Raw genomic sequence first — 13495 nt, forward strand, 5'->3', positions numbered from 1 at the left:
GTGCATGCCAAGGAAAATAAAACATCCCTAAAGTTCACCATTTTATTTTCTCTCAATGCTTGCCGCGCACCCTCTAAAGAAATAAGGCACAACATTTTTGGATTTATAGACATAGAAATTCAAAAAAATTCATATGGTATATAAATTCTAATTTAGTGAACTCCATCTAAATAGTTTTCATTATTAAACTTTATGTAAACCTGATAATTTCGTACACTGACACAACCCGATTGGAGTCAAGGCATGCTGGCCGACACGCAAAGGTGACGTAGCCAAAAGAAAAGTGAGTGGAAATATGGATAAATTTAAACCAAAATTAGAAATTATTTAAGCTAATAAAGAGAGTGCGCAGTAGTGGGAAGAACCCATAATACACAAGTAGTCATTAGTATAAATGACAGTACGACATAAGTAGAGCAGTCAAACCTAGTTAAGATACTTATTACACAACTGGAAATAAACTCCTACATTTACTAGGGTGGATGTTAGAATCACCAGAGATCCCTCGTACACCACAGAAGATTCAACTAACTAAGTCCTGGATGGGTGAAACACATAAAGTGTGTGTCGGCGAAAAACATAAAGTGTGAGTGGGCAAAAACAAAGGTTTATGAAACACATTTATTTTCAGAACATACTAACCCCTCGCTGTAAAACAAGTATAGTTTCCAGAAATTCATTCTACGTATAAGTATGAAATCAAATGTACTCCATTAATAATTCCAAAAACACAACAAATCACAATATCTCAACCGTGGCATAAGAAAATCAAGTGCTCATCAGTATATGCTAACACACGATTTCATGCAGAGAATTTTGACATGAACAGGATTGGATGTAATCATAATATACGCTATAGTACTACAATCACGTGAAGACTGACACCAGGTGCATTATATACGAGTCCTAGTTGCCTATTGCAACCTAGGACATGATTGGCACCTACAGTGGATCCAAAGTGACTGTGTTGGTGGGATGTGAACATACACGTGAAGCCTAGCCCTAGCTTGGGATGAGTACTACATGTTAGAATAAGTATTTAGTCTCAAACTTAGATTACAACATTCATATAAGTGCTAGTCCATTATGATTGAATAATTATATACATATACACGTACTTGAGGAAGCCATGAAGTGTGAGACGAATGCACCAAAGAGAAAACTACCAGAAGATCTTCTACTCACTCAGACCTTATGTTCAATACTAGTGATAGTCTAGTTATCAAGTGAACATGTCTCTTGTGAGCAGAGACGTTCTTCTTTATAGAGTATATCCCTAACTAAAAAATGTGAAAACATAAATAAACGCTCGTGATTGCATCATCTAGTTAAACGATAGTTGCATGGTCGTTTAAATTTTTAAAATCTTCCAAATCTCATGAATTTATTTGAGTGCAAAATAAATAATAATTATTGTAGGAGTGAAAAATGTAAGAAAAACACGTAATGACAAACTTTACAACTTTCGTGAAGGGGTCAACTCCGAAATTCGACATCTTAACCCATAAACCTTAGATTTAAATTTAACTATCAATTGTAATCTATGCTTTACTCTACTAACCAAATTTCATTTTATAAATTTTCATTATTTATCGATTTAAAATATATTTCTTTCACGGGTAACAGGTCGGGTTATATTACTTGATAATATTAACGGGTCGATTTCAAATCGGGTCATATTACCCGTTTATATTAACGGCTGTTATGCGACATGACTCATTAAAATATTGGGTATTCACGAAAATGACACGAACACAGAAAATATGACACGAATGTCAAGTCTAACTTTATGAGTGAGAATTGTAAACAAAACAAAACACAACCACGCATATCACCACCTTTAGCAGTGACATCGCCCTCATTGCACTACCTCCACAGTAGCTTCCCCACCGCTACCGTCACTACCACCAGTTTTAAATGGCAATCACCCACCATTCTAAACACTATCATTGATGTCACTGCTCCACTACAACTATTGTCACCACCAATACAATTGCAAAAGACTAATAGATACTGTAAGCACGGATTTTTTGTAGCAAATAACAAGAGAACACATGTAAAAAATAAATGATTTGTATTAATTTGAATGTATGGCTACAATCTCCGACAGAAGTAGAGATGTGTAGATTGTTGATCCAAGGGTCGCGATGACTTGATCTCGGATGAACAGTTGCCGCGAGATTTTGGCTCTTGGCAATTTGAAGGATCGGCACAGGTAGTAGTGCTTGATGATTCTTCGAAGGTTTGGTGAAGAATGCACAAAGATTTCTAAATTCTTCAAAGTGTTTTGGGAATTTGGGTGCTTGAGCCTTGGCAACGTTTGGGGTGCTTGAATGACTTTTGGATCTTTTTCTTTGTCTTGGAGCCTTCTATTTATGGACTCTCCAAGCCTTAACTATAGATGGATTTGTCCTTGATTGTTGGCTTGTTAATTGACAAAAACACCAGGACTCAATTTGTAGGCCAGTTCGTGATTTGACTCCATCAATTAACATTTGATTTAATTAAATTAAAATCAAATAATTCATTTCTGCCAAGTATTGACACATGTCCTTCTTGATGACTCGTTTGATTTTGATGAGTCACATCCACGTGTACAATTTATGATACATATGGTGCATGCCACGTATGCCCTGGCATGTCGAAACTTTAGTGCATTGGTGAACATTTATTTAACCGAAATTTGATGTCTACAAATGCCCTCATTTCAAGGCGTGTTGTATGCATGTGCTTGTCATGTGTAGAAGATGTGGTTTGAAGTTCCTCTACATAGTGAATGTATTTGACCATTGTGCTTTGAAGTCGCTTAACATAGATGTTGATTCAAGGCCGTCGAGACTTGATCTTAAATTGGTCTGGTCTGGAAGTTTCTTCAAAGGTCGTCAAGGCTTGATCTTGAATCAGGCTGGAAGTTTCTTCAAGGGTCGTTGAGGCTTGGTCTTGAACGAAATGGGACCACGAGAAGTTTCACATGGCTGGTGATTTTCAGCTTTGGTAGTGGATGAATCGGCATGTGCTTGTTGTGCTTGTTGATTCTCCACAAGTTTTATGAAGAACATGAGTGTTTGCTTTCGCAGAGAGCTTTCTGGTTTCCTCCAAAGGTTTGGCTTTGCTTTTCTTTGGAGTCAAACTTGATCCAAGGGTCGTGGACACTTGATCTTGAATCAGACTTGTCATTTCTTCAAAGGCCGTCGAGGCTTGATCTTGAATGAAACAGGACCACGAGGAGCTTCACGTGGTGGGTGGTCTTCTACTTTGGTGCATGAGCTTGCTGAAGAGCACGAGTGTTTGAATTTGAATTTGGGTTTGGTTGTAGTTGACCGGTTGTGTGCCTTTTGGGATTTGGAACTACTTTATGCCATTTTGGCTAATGTAGCAATTAACATGAATTTGATCCATTAACTTGACGTGGTTCGCATCCATGAAATTTTTTAAGTGGTTCAAAGTTGTCTCCATACCCTTTTAATGTGAACCACAGTTTGCTTCAGTCATGGTATTTCGTCATTGGCCCAACTTGATTTATGTGGCCCAAAGAAACCACACAAGTTCAAATTGGCAAGCTGTGGATTTTTCTGCCTCCACATAGGCAGCATTCCCACTTAATTTGGGAGGTTTGTTTTGCAACAAGTTTCTTTCTTCTTCTTTTTGAAAACTTGAATTTTCCAAGTCTAAATAAGACTTCAAGTGGTCTGGGAAAAGAAAACCATATTTTACCCTTCCACCTCTTGAATTTGCATGTAGCAAACTCTTGTCTTCTCTTTGCAATTCCATCCCTAATTTAGATTAGGAATTATGAGGAGAACTTTAGAACTGAAGTCAGCAACTTTTGTTTGTCTTTTATTGCAATCCTCCCAGACTATGGAATCAACTTCTTTTTTTAGTTCCTAGTACACAGAGGCTATTAAAGCTGCAAAGTCTAAACACCAAAGCTGCTACATTATCGCCGTCTCGAGCACTGAACAAAACTTTCCTTAAGGAAAACTTGTTTCTTTTTTTTTTCTCTTTTTTCTTTGGTCTTCTGCGTGGATTTTATGTGACTTGGATGCACCATGGCAACAGTAGCCCTTGACTTGGGAGACGAAGTTGATGGCTGGTTGATTCTCACGATGACCTTCATGTGATTTTGGTGGAAACGTCGTCGGAGTGATGTGTAGGGTTGCATTCATCTTGCCTCATGAGATGATGTCGATCAAGTTGTGCTTCATGGTGAAAGAAGTCATGTTCTTGTTGTCTGCATGGACGGGTGCAAATTTGAGTCTTTATTAAAGTCATTGCTTGGATTGGAGATGAGTCGCAACATGACGAAGAAGTTCCAAGGCGATGGTTGCTAGTTGGGGATCCGTGGTACAAGCTCATGCTTGAGTCTGCATCTGAAGCTGGTGAAAATGAGTGCTCTTTTGAATTCTTTAGAGCTAAAGAACACCGCTCATCACTTCAGGAAGTCTTCTTGCGTGTTACAGAAGCATGCTTTGATGCCCCAAGCGAGGTTAGGCTGATGACGGGCTCACGCCTCTGACGCTTCCCTTGCTCCTTTAGTTGCACTAACATGGAAGTGGCATGTTGAAGCATGGTCACCGTTTTTGCCTTGCTATATGTCATGACGCCAATGGATTCTTCATTTGCAACAGAAATGCTGACGCTCTTTCCCTTGGTTACGAGAGAAGCATGTTCATTCTTTGAAGCCATTGGTTTTTTACGGTGCATGAATTTTGAATGGAGAAAGAGATGAGAGGCAGAGATTGTCCCATCGAGCATGCCAATTTGTAAGCATGAATTTCCAATAGCAAATAACAAGAGAACACGTGTAATAGTGGAGCCAGAAATTTTTTCTTAGGTGGGCTAGCTAAAATTATTGGAGGAGGATTCTCTCCCCTCCTAATCTTTCTCCCCTTCCCTCCCCTCTTATTTGAATGGTTACGGTTTAGCCACGTCAACATCTTATATTAATTTTTTTTTTATAAAGAGAATAAGACAAAAAGTAATATGTGAGAGGAGAGGAGAGAAAGGGATGGGAATAGGGGGGAGGAGAATCCTACTCCAAAAGTATTCGCATGTAGTCATATGATATTTTTTTTGCCTACATAAAATTATATAATAATCTACATAAAAGTAAGAACAGGAAGTACTAATCAAATGAGTTTACTAATTACTTTCCAACTAATTTTTACACAAATAAATCATGCATACAAAAAAGCAATAGAAAGGGAACAAATATTATCACTTTTGTTGGTAACAAGTACCCAAAAGAAAAAAAGGTTAGAGGATACCAATTCAAGTTGTGCTGTAGATATCTGTAATGGAATTGAAATTTTTGTTATTATCAGAATTGATATTGTTGTTGAGCCCTTTTTATTAGATACAAGAACAAAGAAACATGGATTATTACCAAAATCTTTAACCCTAATAGACAAATTCAAGGACTAAACAAAATTAACCTAACAATTGAATCAAGAAATAAGTTAAATGAAGAGATGAAGAACATACCTACTGTTGAATTTCATTAGAAAATAATTTGATGGTGATTCACAGTTTTTCTTTTCTTGGGATAGCAATGCAGCTTTGTGGAATAGGGTAGAGGGTTTTTTTGTTTTGAACGAATATGGTAAAAAGTATGGGGAGTAGGAGAATCCTAATTATGTATTAATTTACCATTTTTACTTTTAGCTTAAAAATAATAAAATAATATTTAAGGTAATAAAAGTATTATTTGAGAAAAAAGAAGAAGTATTATTTATAAATTAAGAAACACATTAACCATTAGTTTTGGCAAGATTTGGGTGGGCTATTATACCTACAATAAGCAACAACAAGCTCATATATAAACTATTATAGCTATAGTTTGTTAAATCCTCCCTAGGCTATAGCCCACTGTAGTTGTGGTGTAGCTCCGCCAGTGAACATGTGTACAAAATAAATGATTTGTATTAATTTGAATGTATGGTTACAATTTCTATTTACAAGGTTCCTTTGATTCAATCTTCGACAGATGTGGAGATGTGTAGGTTGTTGATCCAAGGGTCATGATGACTTGATCTCGGATGAACAGTTGCTGCGAGGTTTTGGCTCTTGGTGATTTGAAGGATTGGCACGGGTAGTAGTGCTTAATGATTCTTTGAAGGTTTGGTGAAGAATATAGAGAGCTTTCTGAATTCTTCAAACTATTTTGGGAATTTGGGTGCTTAAGATTTGGCAGCGTCTGGGTGCTTGAATGCTTTTTGGATCTTTTTCTTTGTATTGGAGACTTCTATTTATAGACTCTACAAGCCTATACTATGGATGGATTTGGCCTTAAATGTGGGCTTGACTAATTGATGAAAGAATCAGGACTCGATGTAACAACCCATCTCCAAAACATATAGTTTTTATAATTTTAAAACGTGAATTTATGAAAATGCACTTCGAGGTAAATACATTGACTTATGTTGACCGCCTTGTCGTGTCACATAGGGTTCGCTTTCTTGGCATATCCTCGTAGTACTCGTCGCTACGAATGCGTGGCGCAAACGGAGCGTAATTTGAAGTTATACCGAAGGAGTTATTAACGAATAAAGGAAAGAAATCTGGAAAGCCACGTATGTGGCCCAGATTAAAGGAAAGAAAAGATGAGGGGTGGAGATGAAAGATAAAGAAGAGAAAGGAGGTAGAAGTGAAGGCCAATCGGGAGAGGAACGAGGAGATAATCAACCAATGGGAGAGGTGAGAAATGAAAGAAAGGAGAGAAGATGAGAATGAGAGGAATCCGCTGAGTTCCTCTTGAACTGTACTTGACTCGGCCCGCACCCATGTTTTCCAATGCCATTCAAGTGATTTTTCCAACAAATCACACCGTGCCACCACCTAGAATCAACTCTATGACCCTTCTTCATCAAGTTCCACCCCATAGTATACAAAATCATAGTATATTTTTTAGGAATACAAGGTTAGAAAATAATTTATTGTTTAAATGAAGGTACAAGATCAATGCTCTAATTATTGGCAGATCGGGAGAAAAAGTTTATGACATACCCTGTAAAGATTTGGTTTTCAATCAGAGATCGGTTGATCAAAAACAGTTGCCAAGTGAGTTTCTTAGACTTATAGGGCTAAAAAAAATAAAAACAAAAATTCACCTTCGATTTGGAAGCAGGAGAAATTCACTGAACTTGAATGATTTTCTCATCTACAACGTTTCCGAGGACCTGACCATTTAGCCAACAACTCCACAATCTCTGAGCAGAGAAATAACAATCTCTTTTACAACAGTTTCGTCTTCCACTACACCTGTTGACACAACCAGCGAATCACATAAAAGAAAGAGAGAATCAGTTAGAAGAGCCCTTTTTATACCATCTGGAAAAAAAAAAAAAAAAAAAGGTTATGCACTATATATCAATATTTGAATTGCATCCCAAATTCAATTCAATCTAATCCAAATTTATCTTTTCGATGGCTTGAATATTTTTGACACAGTGAAGGGGAAGAAATATTTGAAACAATATACAGGATCAGGACCAGGTTTCAATCAAATTGTTGAAAAGAAAATCGTTATGAACCAGCTCAAAAACAGACCTTGCTCCATACAAAAAACAACTAGATAACTATGGTTTATTATTGGTTGTTCCATGCTATGAATCTATTCATCTCAAAATTTTATTACAGGTGTATTAACATCTGTAGCTTTGAACATGTGTATTAACCCTTTAGCTTCCTTTTTTTTATTACAGGTGTATTAACCCTTTAGCTTCCTTTTTTTTTTTTTTTTTTAAAATTTTTTTCTCTAATGATTAAAACTCTTTTATCTGCGGTGACTGCTTTAAGCAAAAAACTTTTGCTCATGTGTTAAAGGATCTTGGCATGTGTTATCTAAACACACAAGTATTGGTTCACATTTTTTCGTGTGTAAATAGTTGATCCTGACATGAATTCCCCATTCTTTTTGTGTATATAAACAATGTGCTCTTTTGCAATATTTTTTGTTCAAGTAGTTATACCAATGAAGAACTAGGATGACTGTAAATGGGGAATACTAGGATAACTATTTTTTTATATTAACGATAAGGCATTTGATAATGTCTTTTCTGTAAATTATATAAACTTTGGCAGCTTCGTAAAAATATCTGCTCCATTTTATGTGTAGTATTTATAACACTCTTTGCATATTTATATGTTAAAAACATAATCTATAGTTATATTTTCACTCATGCAACAACATGTGGGTAAAATTTACTAGTATTTTACTATAAATCTATGAGATAGATATTTAAGCTGAGCCACACAATGAATCATATATGACAAGGAATATTAAATCGTGTTACTACTTAGTTTCCTCTCATGATTTTGTACGATCAACTAGTAAGTATAACGGCGACTCCTAATCTAAGTTAAATATAGATTTAATGAATTGACCAGTGTCTTGTTGGCGCTCCAACAAGGGCACCAAATTACAAGGTTGTCTGAATATCACCTCCTTCCCATTCACCCAAAAGACAAAAAAATAGTAACTAAAACTAGACACTTCCATCGTTTACCAGTTCAATGGCAACCCTAATTAGCAAATGACGTGCTTTACAAGTTAATGTGATCAAAACAGGTCCATGATTCTTGACCCTATTAATTAACATCCATCTGCATACCCCAAAAAAATATTAATTAATAGTTTCCTTTTTCTCTGAGTGTCAGCTTTTGACATATGGGACTTTAATAGCTCTTTCATGGAGGACAGAAGTCCATTGAATAGGTAACTATGGTCTCTTGATTCCCGCCAGGCCTGCCAGGGAGGAGAGCTTTGTTAAGCAGAAGTCTCGTGTCCAATGGATGGCTAATGGCAATAGGAACACCGTTTTTTTCTACAATTCTATCAAGAAGCAGGCTCACCAAAATCGTATTGCCTCTATTTGTAAAAGTGATGGGTCTATTACTATGTTGAAAGGGAGATCAAAGATGAAGCTGTGGGGTTTTTTCAAAGTCTTATTGGCAATGAATTTGCTAGTTCGACTTCTGAAGTCAATCTTGCTACTTGTAACCCTATCACAAGTCCTATTTCTTCTGATATGGCTGCTGCTATGGTAAGAGAGGTTTTTGGTGAAGAAATTCGTAAGGTTTGTTTCAGTTGGAAGCCTAATAAAGCCCTAGGCCCGGATGACTTTAATGCCCTTTTCTTTCAAAAAGCTTGGCCTATAATTGGTGATCAAATTATTCTCGCAGTCCAGGAATTCTTCAACTCCAACTAGTTACTTCAAGAGATCAACACCACTATAATTACCCTTGTGCCTAAAATCCCTAACCCCTCTTCCATGGGGGATTTTCGGCCTATTTCTTGTTGCAACACCCTTTATAAAATCATCTCTAAGATTATGGCTAATAGAATCAAAGGTGTTCTGCCTACCATCATTAGTGATACACAATCTGCCTTTGTGGTAGGTTGTCGTATTGGAGATAATATTCTTTTTGTCCAAGAGCTTTTTCGTGGTTACCATTTGAATTATGGAACTCCTAGGTGTGCGATCAAGGTGGATATTCGCAAAGCCTATGATACTTTGGATTGGAAGTTTTTGCTTGGTGTTTTGTTGGCTTTTAACTTTCATCCAGGGTTTGTTCAATGGATCTGATGTTGTATCTCTAGCGCTTATTTCTCTGTGGCAGTTAATGGTGAGCTGGTTGGTTTTTTTCCTAGGAAGCGTGGTCATAGACAAGGGGATACTCTGTCTCCTTACCTTTTTGTTATTGCCATGAAGGTCTTTTCCTTAATTATGCATGCTAAAGTGGTTGCTTCCCCTGACTTTCGGTTCCATTGGAGATGTGATAAGATTAGACTTACTCATATGGCTTTTGTTGATGATTTGCTTGTTTTTTTGCCATGGAGACTTACTCTTTGCAAGGGTTTTAAAAGAGGCTTTGGATTACTTTTCTCACCTTTTTGGTTTAACTCCAAATGCTTCGAAGAGTAATATTTTTCTTTCTGGAGTCAAAACTAGAGTCATGACTAGAATTGTGAGCTGCTTTGGGTTTCAAGAGGGGTGTCTTGCCTTTAAGTATCTTGGGGTGCCTTTGATCAATTCTAAGTTGACCTATGCAGATTGTGTACCTTTACTTGAGAAAGTTGATAATCGTATTCGCAGCTAGGAGCATAAATCATTGTCTTTTGCTGGTTGTTTACAATTGGTAATTTCAATCTTAGGTGGCCTCCAGATTTATTGGGCTTCTCACCTTTTCTTGCCCAAAAAGATTACGAAAGACATTGAGCAGTTTTCTCGCCGATTTCTTTGCTCCGGCAAGGTATCGGGGAATTATTTTGCTAAAGTGTCTTGGAGGGAGGTTTGTTGCCCCAAAGATGAAGAAGGATTGGGGATTAAAGGTTTGCACTCTTGGAATTTAGCTCTTATGGCTTGCCATATTTGGTTTTTGTTTAGTCATGGAGGTGGTAATGTGTGGTCTAAATGGGTCAAAGCATATTTCCTTCAAGATAAGTGTTTTGGAGCCTAAAAGTGCTGTCTACTTGCTCATGGAATTGGAGGAAACTTTTAAAGCTTCAGGATCTTATTAAGCCTCTTATTCATATTTTAATGGGAGATGGGTCGTCTACTTTTATGTGGTATGATCTACTTGCTCATGGTTCTCTTTTGGGGCTACGAGGTAGTGTTGGCCTCTGGTCTTCATATAAATTCTAAGCTATCTTCTGTGATTAGGGCCTCTGAGTGGTGTTGGCTGTTTACTACCAACCAAACTTTTTGTAACATTCAATTAGATTCCTACAACGTTATGTCCTCTTCTCAGAATTTGGATTCTTTCTTTTGGGCTCCTAGGAAAGACGATATTTTCACTTCATCTTCTATGTGGAATTGCATCCGTCCTGTGGCACCAAAAATTTCTTGGAACCACCTTGTGTGGCACAGTGTGTCTATTCCACGTGCAAGTTTTGTGTTGTGGTTAGCCATAAAGAATAAACTTACTATGCTTGATTGCATTGGTCAATATGCTCCTTGTGCCAATCTTAATTGTGTGTTGTGTGACTCTGAGTTAGAATCTCACTCTCACCTTTTCTTTGAGTGCCCTTATAGTGAAGGTCTTTGGCGGCATGTGTTGAGGTGTGGGGCTCCCTGGCTCCACCCTCCATGGCCTTTTTTTGTGGAGTGTGTAGTGGCCCAATGCCGGGGGAAATCCCTTTCCATGGTGGTTAGAAAACTTTCGCTGGCAGTCACTGTTTACTGCATATGGTGTGAGCAGAATAACTGCATTTTCAACAATTGCAGGAAACCTCCTACTATAGTTCTTCAATTGATCACCAATATGATTCAGTGTTGATTGTGTACTTCGAAAGTTAAGCCTTCCACCATTAACATAGGGATCTTCCATAATTGAAATGTTGTTGCTCCTTGGTCTCTAAGTTGTCTCTTGCCGTCCCTGCGTGGATTAGGCTATCCCTCTTGTTTGCTGGTGCTTTGCCCAGCTTTCTGTTGTTGTTCTCTTTGGGCTTTTGCCCTTTTAATATATTATTTATTTAACAAAAAAAAAAAAAGGTCCATTGAAGACTGGAGGAGAGAAGGGTTTCTGCTAAAACACTGAAATAGCTTTAGAATGCATGCGTTGGGAGATCCAATAAAAAGGGTATGTAGTATGTATGAATAAAAAAAATATAGCCTTAAGCTAGGCAGCTAAATAGCAGGCAAATGAATGTTGCTGTATGGCTTTTAATTATTTTGGCATTTGAGCCCTTTGACTCTTTTGATACATCTCTTTGAAAATTTCAAACTCATTCAAAGAAATTTTGTGTTGATTTATTTTATAACTGGACGATATTTTAATCAAACTACACTATTCGAAGAGAAAAGTAAATACAAAACTCGGGTGTAAAGTAATTAACAAATTACTGTATATTCACCTGATGTAACTCGCATTAGAAAAATTCTGTTTTGTTTCAACTTCGTCATAATTAGTTAAATGATGTCCAATGAATTGAATTCTACTGAAGGCATTTAATAGGGTTTGGTGAGGAGGTATTCTGTTCAAAGCTACAGATGTTGATATATCAAACTAGTCTTTTTATATCCTGAGATACCCTTAGTAAATGCATGTCCTATTAACCCTTCTTTCATAATTAGCATAGCTATTTGTCTTTGTTTGTGTTTTTGCTCTCCGAAATATCAAAACCCCCCTATTCCTTTTGCCTCTCGATCGCCCCCTCTCAAAGGTCGCTTTTATGTGTTTTGTCGGATTTTCCTTCATATTAATTTGTCCTCTTTGTTCTCTTCTGGGTCTATCTGGATTTTTCTGTATAATGAGACTGGCTGAGACTGCAATTTTGTTGCTCTTGGTTTTGGCTTGTATCAGATCAAATAATGCGGTTTCGAAGTCCAGCTTCTTCCTAACTCCCTTTGATCATGATCATCACAATGTTGGAAAGAGGATGAAGGGCTCATCAGCGAATGGAAGGGTGTTGGGAGGGGCGGCAGCTAATTTCAGAGAGTTCTGCAAGTCCAAGGGGCACCAGTTTTATGATTTTTTCTTTCATTCTAAGAACACAACCTCAGATAGCAAAAGGGTTGTTCCTACTGGTCCTAATCCCTTACATAACAGGTAAAATACACTATTACCTAGGGATGAAGAACTAAGCTTGCTGCTAGCTAGCCTTGATGTAATAGTAGTAATACCTTCATATTTGGAGTGTGGCATATTGCTTCTCCTCTATGTTGATGCATCTCTTTTTTATCTTTTCAAATTACAGAGAGGAATTAGACGAGATTAGATCTTTAGCTTGACGCTTCTCTCTAATTTGTAATTTTATCTTTGTTTTTCATGTAATGTTAGTGATATGAGTTTTGGTCTTTCTAGTTGGCTGCCAATTTTCTGTGAAATGTCTACTTAACTAGTTGTACTGTATCGACTGAATTTTCAAGTAACCTTTTCTTTTATCATCAATTTACCAATGAAATTACTACGCTAAATTAAACTGAAGGGTGGAGAGCTTAATCCGGGAAATAGCCAATCCACCACTTGCAATTTCAAAATTTTGAAGTAACTTCTAAAATACATTTTTTTTTCATAAATTGAGAAAATAGGTAGTACAAGTATTCATGATGGGCGTTGGGGCGGCTCAAGAAATTTGTCATGTAAAGAAAGAAATATACTAAAAGCTTTAATACCATACATTTGTGCAAGAAAAATAATAAGAAAAAGAAATCTTGTTTATTGTCTCCTCAAAATGGTATTAAAGCAATATTAAAAAAGAAATACATTTGTTTTCAACAAAAATACAACTAACTTTGCTTAAATATTTTGCCATTCAACCTACTGTCTATTTGATGAAAATGAACTTGCCTCACTAATAAAATCCTTAACCCTCAAAGGAAGCCGTATACGTTAAATGGGTTACAACTAATTGTATTAGACCTAATACGAGCTTAAATGGACAAAATATATTACCCTAGTCAAGGAACATTATACGGCCAAATCCACAAATCTACACCACAGCCCATGTATGGCCCACACCCACACCATAGCCCATATTTATATTTAAAAA

The 13495-nt window shown here is 36.9% G+C and overlaps 1 long non-coding RNA gene across 1 annotated transcript; it reads left to right on the forward strand.

Annotated features, from left to right (window-relative positions):
* The first annotated feature begins 12029 nt into the window (after positions 1–12029).
* LOC125469861 lies at positions 12030–12855 on the forward strand. Its single transcript, XR_007252161.1, has 2 exons — positions 12030–12166; positions 12307–12855. It is a non-coding gene; the product is annotated as an uncharacterized LOC125469861 (long non-coding RNA).
* The last annotated feature ends 640 nt before the right edge of the window (positions 12856–13495 follow it).

This window comes from the organism of the source record quoted next, unplaced genomic scaffold (assembly GCF_019419815.1).
Source record: "Pyrus x bretschneideri cultivar Hongxiangsu unplaced genomic scaffold, Pyrus_bretschneideri_v1 Contig46, whole genome shotgun sequence".
NCBI lineage: Eukaryota > Viridiplantae > Streptophyta > Magnoliopsida > Rosales > Rosaceae > Pyrus > Pyrus x bretschneideri.